Source organism: Notothenia coriiceps, unplaced genomic scaffold (assembly GCF_000735185.1).
Source record: "Notothenia coriiceps isolate Sejong01 unplaced genomic scaffold, NC01 NC01_scaffold00037493, whole genome shotgun sequence".
In the NCBI taxonomy this organism is placed as follows: domain Eukaryota; kingdom Metazoa; phylum Chordata; class Actinopteri; order Perciformes; family Nototheniidae; genus Notothenia; species Notothenia coriiceps.
Genome location: NW_011370194.1, coordinates 68,383 through 78,000, shown reverse-complemented (window position 1 = coordinate 78,000; position 9,618 = coordinate 68,383). Strand labels below are relative to the sequence as shown.

Sequence of the window (9,618 nt, the reverse complement as noted above, 5' to 3'; positions counted from 1 at the left end):
CCTGCGTGTGACGTAACACGGGGGACACAATGGGGAGAGCGGCCGGTGTAACTTATTAATAAACATGGATCCCAATGCTAGTTTCGACACAGAAGACAAAGAAGAAGTTGAACATGAATATTCGAATGCATATTACGGACCGCAACCTTATAATTATGAGCCTGCTAGGCGTCCAAGAGACCAGGAGCAGCCAAGGATTAGAAGAAATAACGGCCATCGGAGAGAAATTGAGCTGTGGTGTGAGGAGAACCAGTGGAGAACTGGGCAGCTATCTTGGTGAGTGACCGGCGTTAGCTACAGAATGTTAGCTAACGTCACATCACAACATTGTAAAGTTAGCTATCATATATCAGGCTATACCTAAAGTAGCATTGATAATATAGTAACGTTACTGGCAGGACTGTTGATAGCCTACTGATCCATAACAGAAACTAATGCGCAAGTATCAGCCGTATCTCGCGTTACCTAATGCAACTCCACACTACGGTGCTGTGTACCGGAGGAGAGACGCGAGATACGGCTGATACTTGACGATCTGGCGGAGAAAGGTTGTGGAGCCTCCGTTGATATGCCGTTGTAAATGGCTTGATGGAAAGCAGGTGTGTGGTCGGGGAGGGTGCACAGCTGATTGCAGCAGGTGAGTGGGGGTTGAGCCGGGAGCCAGGAGTGACAGCCACCACGCACACACAAACAACACAGACAGGGGGAAACAAACAAACACAAAGGAGACGGCTGGAGCAGTACAGCCACCACAGCGTTACCTAATGCAACTCCACACTATGTCTTACGTTGCCGTGTACCGGAGGGGAGAGAGCGAGAGCAGCGAATGGGGGGGAGAGAGAAGTAATACGGTTTCCTGATAAAGCTGTGGAGAGTATGTGCTGCAGGGAGGTGGATGCACAACGCACCCAGGAACGAACGCTAGCTCCGGTCCTTTTTACTGTGGACTCGATGTCCTGACAGGCTGGTATTTGTGCAACCTGCACAAACACAATACTGCACCATGATTACAAATGGTGAAATACAATGTAAAACTACCGAAAAATACCAGCTCCTTAAAACACAACCGCTCAACTCAACGCAACTAGTAACTATACCCGCGGTCAGAGAGCGGAGATGTTTCCCCTTTGTGATGTAATATGATGCGTTTGACGTATGACCTTAAAAAAAAGCAGTTTTTAAGAGCATAGCTCAAAATTGCTCCTTTCCCTCTGAATTCCTGCCCTTATGTCTCGTAAAACATATCAAATCCTGCATTCACTTTTTTAATTGTAATTTTCAAGCAAGTTTAAGCATAAATGTAGAAAAAAAAAAAACCTGCAAGATGCTCTTTAAACATTTACACAAGTTATACACATTTACACAAGGAGGCTGTCAGCTCCCTTCTGGTCACAAACTTTGTATCCGTTTGATTGGATTAATCAATTCACTGTTAAAAAATTATCAGATTAAATGCTAAAGATAAGATCTACACTGCAAAAACAGCCCTTCCAAAAACAAGCAAAAATATTCTTGAATCAAGTCAGATTTTCCTGTATCAAGCTAAAAAATCTGCCAATGGGGTGAGCCAAATTTGCTTGGCTAGAATTTTTAAAACTATAATTAAAATCTAGCTACTGAAAGAACGTAATGGGCCTTTAAACTAGACACAAAAAAATGTAAGCACATTTTGCTTATTACAAGCAATGATTCCTGAATTATTTAAGAAAGAATAACTTAAAATTAGTGTTTTGGTTAGCTCAATATAATGTAGCATTTTTTAATAAGAAAAAGTAAGAGATATTTTCTCAAAATAAGAATACTTTTCTTAAGCAAAACATTCTTAACAAGATAATTTGACTTTTTAGACGAAAAATAAGAATTATTTCCCAGAAACCATTTTTTTTAAACTTTCTTAAAATTCAATTTTTGCAGTGTAAATTATAGTCTAATAACACATTTGATGGCCTATTTGTGAGCTTAACTTTAAATGCAACTGTGAACAAAAGCAGGCAACTTTTTAAAATGTAACAAAATTAATTATCTGAAACATAGAGGAATGTTATTCTGAAATTGAAGCTGTATGGGCAGAATAACACTGGCTTTGGTGTTAAGGTTAAGGCTTATGTAGTAAGTTGTGTTAACCAGTAGGGGGGGCTCTGTGTCAGTTTCACGAATTTCCAGTAGTCTCCCATCCCTGCTTTTTTTAAAACATGAACTGCAGACAGAAGGAAAATCAGTAAAAATAATTGTTTTAAAACATGCTCCTGTATTAAGCATTTAAATGACAAAGCTGTAAATTGTTTGCATCCATCATTCATGCAAAACACACTGTGAGGCACCTAAGAAACCTCAGCTGACCTAAAGTACCTTCTTCTTACTTGTTTTCTACTATCCATCCACTTCTTCCACCACTTCATACCTGTGCATATTGTTCGCAATAACCTCCAAGCTTGTCTGCATTCTTATCTTAAAAAGAACGAACAATCATATTTTTGGTCCGTGGTCTTGGCTCTGTGTAAACGCTGGAGGCTAGGGGCTGTTTGATGTTGTTATGGCTGGCTGTCTGCCGCCCCAGTACTACTGGATCTGCAGGCCCCTCTCATGTCCAAAGGTATTGTGTTGGCTGCTCTTTTGATTATATTATCAACAGAGAGAGAGAGAGACAGGGAGAGAATTAAGACTCCCACTGGACATGAGTAAACAAACAAAAGTTCGCAGAGTGTGGCTCATCATAAGAATGTCAGTTATTCAGACTTCTCTGAGGATATTGATGTCCAGTGTTGGGATTATCGGGCTGAATAAAACAATTTGCCTGTACTCGCTCTGCAAACGTGGAGTATTGTGGAATAAAAGATTAGACATCACAAAAAAATGAAGGCAAGAGATGAGAATGTACAAGAATGTAACACTGTAACGTACACAGTTTACATTTGTAGCCATGCTAGTTACCTAATGATGACAGTGTTGGTCATCTACTTTGCTCAAGTCTAAAATTATGTTGCCTTTAAGTTTGGTACAGACATTCTTGTCAAAATATTGCCATCATCAACTAAAGATGTTTAATATAATTTAGTAACTTGTCTTATGATATGATACTTATAAAACATGCTGTTCATTAACCGCAGCTGTAGTTTGTTTTAGGGCTAACTAGCATGTTAGCATTCTAACACACAACACACATATTTTACCTGCTAAACGTTAGCATGTTGACATTAGCTAGTTTTCCATACACATATTGCACATTTGAACAACATTTGGGCAAAAGAAAATGCCAGTAAGGCCGTTTTCCCTAAGATTAGTTTATGCGAAAATGTGCATTATAAAAGGGTTTAAACACATCCACTGCCTTTTTGCGCATACTAGCGTTAGCATGAACATAAGTCTTACAAATAAACCACCTGTATTTCCTTTATTAAACATTTTTGAAGTGGTATTTGTGTTCTACAGCTTTTGATTTTCTGTCTTCTCATAAGGGGAGGCTCCATTTTGGGATTAGCCTTGTTGATCATCTCCAAACAAGGCCTTCCTCTGTGTCAGGCTGGTCAAGGAATGGGATAAATCAGACTCCAGATAATCCAAAGGATCCTAATATCCACTGGCATTTTTTTAAGTCGTGTTGAGTGGCTAAAGCTTGTGCAAGGGTTTGTTTGCAATATGTTTGTGTTCATGATTGCTGGTTTTAAAGACTTCACTGAACCCTTGTAAGACTCAGTGCATGTTTGTGAGTGTGGGGTTACCCTCAGCACAAATGATCTGAGGAGGGAGGCAGCTTGTAACGGAAGCAGCGAGGGACATGAAGGGCCATGCTGTTTGCAGGTCGACCAGCCGCAGTACACCCAGAGGAAATCTCATGTTCCTGCCAGCTTACAAAAGTAAACAGATCTGTAACCACGGAGTGCTGGCACCAGGCCTGGGCCACCAGCGCTATGACTAAAGGAATGAATCACATTGAACACATTCAATAGCCAAAATGTAAGTCCCATGGTGAAAAGCTTGCATTCAGAATTTGAGAATCCAATCATTTTACATTTTGAATGGGAAACAATTAATGCTAAATTGCGATACAAAGGCAAGCCTAAACTTCTGTATAACCACTTTCCTCTGTTACATGACACACATGCCCTCCATAAACTGTCAAGTGTATTCGTCAGTTTTTTAAATGCATCCGCCCGGAAACCCTTTCTTCATTCAATATTTTAGTTAACATCTTTTTAGCCACAGCGTTTTGAAAACTCCCCTCTCTTTTATGTTCCCCTTTCTTCATCTCTCCTCTGCTTTCTCTCTCTGCTTTCTCCTCTGTCTACACATCTGCGGTTATTTATCTGTTATTCTGCGGCAGCAATGTGGTCAACATGTGTCTGGCTTCCCTCCACGCTGCACTCATCTGTAGTCAACATAGGAGTCACTGAAGGACCACAATAGACCGACCAAGCCCCTTATCGTTCACTCCACAGCGGAATGTAGTTAAATGCGCAACGTCGATGCATCCTCTGCTAATTGTGTCCCACTTTTGACATAATGTTCTATTGTAAACACATAACCAGGACCCCCCACCTTCCTGTGGGTCAATGAGAGCAGGATAGACATCATGACCTACTGGAATTAAGAGTATCTAACTGGAGTATTGGGATTGCCTAAACCTATGGATTTGCATTACCCCGACCTTTGAACTTTTAATCTCAATGTCATTTAATCCTCGGGAAAGAGTATAGCCTCGGAAAACATAATTGGAAAAATGGATAAACCTAGATACCGCAATGTAGATGGATAATAGTGATGGTGGATGTTAGTTACAGCATACAGGGGCTTAAGAGATTTGTATGTATGCGTTCGCAGGACTATTTTCGTTGTATACAGTGAAACCTTATGTATGATTTTGATTTCCAGCTGGTCTTTTCTGGAATATTAATTTAAAAGACTTATAGACAACATTTTCATTCCTAATGATCTTGCTCGGTCTTTAAAAGTTTAGGCCCTAACCACAATTGAGAGTCATACTTTAAAAAAAGGTTTCACCCTGGAGGATTACCATAAGAATTCCCACAGCATTTTTGTGAATCCTGCAACATGCATGGATCAAAAAGCTGCGGATGATTGTTTAGAATTCCGACAGAAAATGTTAGAAGGACTTTTGACTTCTTGAGGTGAACTAAAGCAAGTCAGATTGAGAGCACAGAGAGGATAAAACAGAGTAAACTTATTGAACTTTTGATGCTGCTGGTGCACTCGATGCTAATAATGTGCTAGCAAGAGAACTCATGCATGATATCTAATTTAATCCTTTCATTGCCATGTTGGGGATCTGTTGAATGTTGAATAGGTTATCTCGATGATAATTAAACAATTTAGTATTATGGCGCATTTCCACCGCAGGCCTCGCTCGGTTTGGTTAGGCCTTATTAGGCCCGGCTCACTTTAATGCTGCGCTTCCATTACAGTTTAGGAGCTGGGGCAGTAACTATAGTAACGCAGTGTAGGCGGAGCCGTGACATCATCTTCAATGAGAACCCATGAGCACCCCAGAAAAAACAACATCAGCCGTTAGCTGTTTGCACTCAAGCTCCTCATATCTGTTCAGAAACTAGACAAAAGTTAAACAAGTACAAACCACCGACTGTCTGTGTCATGGTGAATACAGTCGCTGGTTTATTTATGTCTGTATAGGCCGTTGTGAGTGTGGACGGTCGGAGCATATAGCCTATATTGCGTTAGCTTAGCCGATCTCCATTTAGACAACAAATCAAATCAAGTTTTATTTATATAACACATTTTTAAACGATTTTTGGTCGAGCCAAAGTGCTGTAGGCTACATATAATAAAAATACCCTACAGTAAATACACTTGACAGTAAATACAACAGCAGGTTGTGCAAGATATCAGTATGAGAAAACGACACCCTCTGTCCTTTAGGGCCCTTCATATCGTTACAATCAAAACCTCCGGAGAAAACCACAGTTTAAAGGGAAAATGGGAGAAAACTCAGGGAGAGCAACAGAGGAGGGATTCCTCTCCCAGACGACAGACGTGCAATAGATGCCGTGTGTAAATCGAAGAATAATACATTTTACAGCGTAGGTAGGACCAAATGTTGTAAATGCATGTGTCTATATAGAAGATCCGCATTTAAAAGGTTTTCGACTGCCGTCTGTCTGCAGACTTGTCAAAAGACATTAATTCATTGTTTTTACTAACCGGTATCAGTATGTTGTTACTTTGCAATCATTTTAAAACGTGATATACAATTAAAATGACGGTCAAATATGTTCATCTTGTTGTAAGTTGTAGCCCCTCGACACGAATTCTCTCTCTAGTAGCAAACTCAGCACGACTCAGCCTGTTTGTTGGCCTCTGATAGAACCACATTCAGCACGCTTAAAGCGAGCTCCCGCGCTGCAGCTGAAACGAGCCATTACTCCGTACACCAGCTCAGCTATGTAGGCAGGACGCTAAATGTTTAAGCAACAATTAAAACACATTTTGGCAAATATACTTGCGTATGGGTTCTTTTAACTTTCGGATATTAGGACATTAGACAGTTTTACTAAAGGAGAATGGTTAAACATTTTGGAGATGGTTAACTTTTGGGGGGGTTCTTTTCTTGCCTGGAGTGGATTAGATGTATGCTAGCATTGTTCTCTTGGGTATTGAAGCTACTGTCATTTGCAGCTGTATAGCTATCATACCATGCAAACATACAGATAAAGCTCTACTACAAGGTGACATTACAACTCCGGGCCTTAGAAAATAGTCAGGCCAGAGTAAAGAATTGCTAGTGAAAGTAAAATTTGCTTAGCTGCTACCTCAATACATAACGGCTTTTTTCTGGCTATGAGTGATACCAAATTCTACTAGCTCTTTCATATCTTAGCAGATATTTTGTCTTGGAAATGCTTCTAATTGTGTGCTCTACAGCACCATGACCTACAAGCTAATTGGTTAGCGCAGATTGTGTAGGCTGTGCAATGCTTTAAGAGCACTGTGCACGAACCCAACAACTGTTGTGCATGAAATGTGGGCCTACTAGTAATCTCGAACCTCAGTTTAAAAAAGAAAAGCGATTACCGTTCCGATAAAATATCAATAATTTCGAACATCGCGGGGGAATTCCTTCGACTCATTTTGGGTTTTGGGGAAGCCGGAATTGACGTCAATGCGGGAACGCTTCACGATGCGGGCGAGGAAGCCAAACACGACAAAGTGTGTTGTCATGCAGAAATGGTGAATTACTGAGTTTAGGCACGTTAATAACGTTTTAATGAAGTGACTACAGTATATTCATATTTGATCAGTGCTTTCATGTCAATTCGGTGAACATAAACATAAATGATCGTGGTGAAGTTGATGATTAAATTAGGATTAAAATCGGAACGTATCGGCTTTTTCTTTTTTAAACTGACTGTTCGAAGAGTTACTGTAGCCACTATCATTGCACAACAGTGTTGGGTTCGTGGTCACAGGCTCTTTTTAAAGCAATTGCACCAGTACACAATCTGCATACTAACCAATTAGCTGGTATAGGTCATGTGCTTGTTTATGAGCACACAATAGAGATTTCCAAGACAAATTAACTGCTAGGGATATGAAAGAGGCTAGTAGATTTGTATAACTCACATAGCCAGAAAAAGCCGTTATGTATTGAGTAGCCAGCTACAAATTTTACTTTCACTAGCAATTCTTTACTCTGGCCTGAACTATTTCTAGGCCCGGAGTTGTAATGTCCACTGAATATTAGAAGCTTTATCTGTATGTTGCAATGGGATATAAGTATAGTAATAAGCTGCTAAATGACAAGTAGCTTCATACCCAAGAAGAAACATGCAGCATACATCTAATCCCAACTCCAGGCAAGGACCAAATAACCAATTCCAAAATGTTTAACCATTCTCTTAGTGAAACTGTACTAATGTCCTAAATCCCGAAAGTAAAAAGACCCATACGGAAAGTATATTTGCCAAAATGTGTTTAATTTAGTTGCTTAACATTAGCGTCCTGTCCTACCATAGACTGAGCTGGGTGGGAGGATGTAATGGCTCGTTTCAGTGCAGCGCAGGAGCTCAGCTTTAAGCGTGCTGAAATCAGTGGTTCTATCGAGCAAAAACAGGGTGAGTCGGGCGAGTTTGCTAAACTAGAGAGAGAATCGCTGTCGAGGGGTTTTCTACAAACTACAACAAGATGGACATAATTTGACCGTCATTTAAGTTGATAATACACGTTTCAAAATGAATGCCAAAGTAACAACATTACTGAGGGGGGCGGGGGGGGGGGGGGGTTACCGGTTAGTAAAAAACAATTGAATTAATGCTTGACCAAGTCTGCAGGACGACGGCAGATCGAAAAACCTTTTAAAATGCGTGATCTCTTATTATAGACACATGCATTTCCAAACTTGGGTCATACCTACGCTTAAATGTATTATCTCTTCGATTTACACACTGGACATCTATGCACGTCTGGTCCGTCCTGGAGAGAGATCCCTCCTCTGTTGCTCTCCCTGAGCTTTTCTCCGTTTTCCCCTTCAACACTGTGGGTTTTCTCGGGGAGGTTTTTGATTGTACGATATGAGGCTAAGGACAGAGGATGTCGTTTTCATACTGATATTTCTGCACAAACTCTGCTGTTGTATTTACTGTCAAGTGTATTTACTGTAGGGTATTTTTATTATATGTAGCCTACAGCACTTTGGCTCGACCAAAAATCGTTTAAAAATGTGTTATATAAATAAAACTTGATTTGATTTGTTGTCTAAATGGAGATCGGCTAAGCTAACGCAATATAGGCTATATGCTCCGACCGTCCACACTCACAACGGCCTATACAGACATAAATAAACCAGCGACTGTATTCACCATGACACAGACAGTCGGTGGTTTGTACTTGTTTAACTTTTGTCTAGTTTCTGAACAGATATGAGGAGCTTGAGTGCAAACAGCTAACGGCTGATGTTGTTTTTTCTGGGGTGCTCATGGGTTCTCATTGAAGATGATGTCACGGCTCCGCCTACACTGCGTTACTATAGTTACTGCCCCAGCTCCTAAACTGTAATGGAAGCGCAGCATTAAAGTGAGCCGGGCCTAATAAGGCCTAACCAAACCGAGCGAGGCCTGCGGTGGAAATGCGCCATAATACTAAATTGTTTAATTATCATCGAGATAACCTATTCAACATTCAACAGATCCCCAACATGGCAATGAAAGGATTAAATTAGATATCATGCATGAGTTCTCTTGCTAGCACATTATTAGCATCGAGTGCACCAGCAGCATCAAAAGTTCAATAAGTTTACTCTGTTTTATCCTCTCTGTGCTCTCAATCTGACTTGCTTTAGTTCACCTCAAGAAGTCAAAAGTCCTTCTAACATTTTCTGTCGGAATTCTAAACAATCATCCGCAGCTTTTTGATCCATGCATGTTGCAGGATTCACAAAAATGCTGTGGGAATTCTTATGGTAATCCTCCAGGGTGAAACCTTTTTTTAAAGTATGACTCTCAATTGTGGTTAGGGCCTAAACTTTTAAAGACCGAGCAAGATCATTAGGAATGAAAATGTTGTCTATAAGTCTTTTAAATTAATATTCCAGAAAAGACCAGCTGGAAATCAAAATCATACATAAGGTTTATGTACCTTCACAGCAAAGAC

At 40.3% G+C, this 9,618-nt stretch overlaps 1 long non-coding RNA gene across 1 annotated transcript in view; it reads right to left on the bottom strand.

Annotated features, from left to right (window-relative positions):
- LOC104967644 (uncharacterized) overlaps window positions 1–9,618 on the bottom strand; it is a 15,959-nt gene that overhangs the window by 1,828 nt on the left and 4,513 nt on the right. The window contains exon 2 of the long non-coding RNA XR_800750.1: window positions 4,530–4,536. This is a non-coding gene — a long non-coding RNA (uncharacterized lncRNA). The remainder of the gene's footprint in view (window positions 1–4,529; window positions 4,537–9,618) is intronic.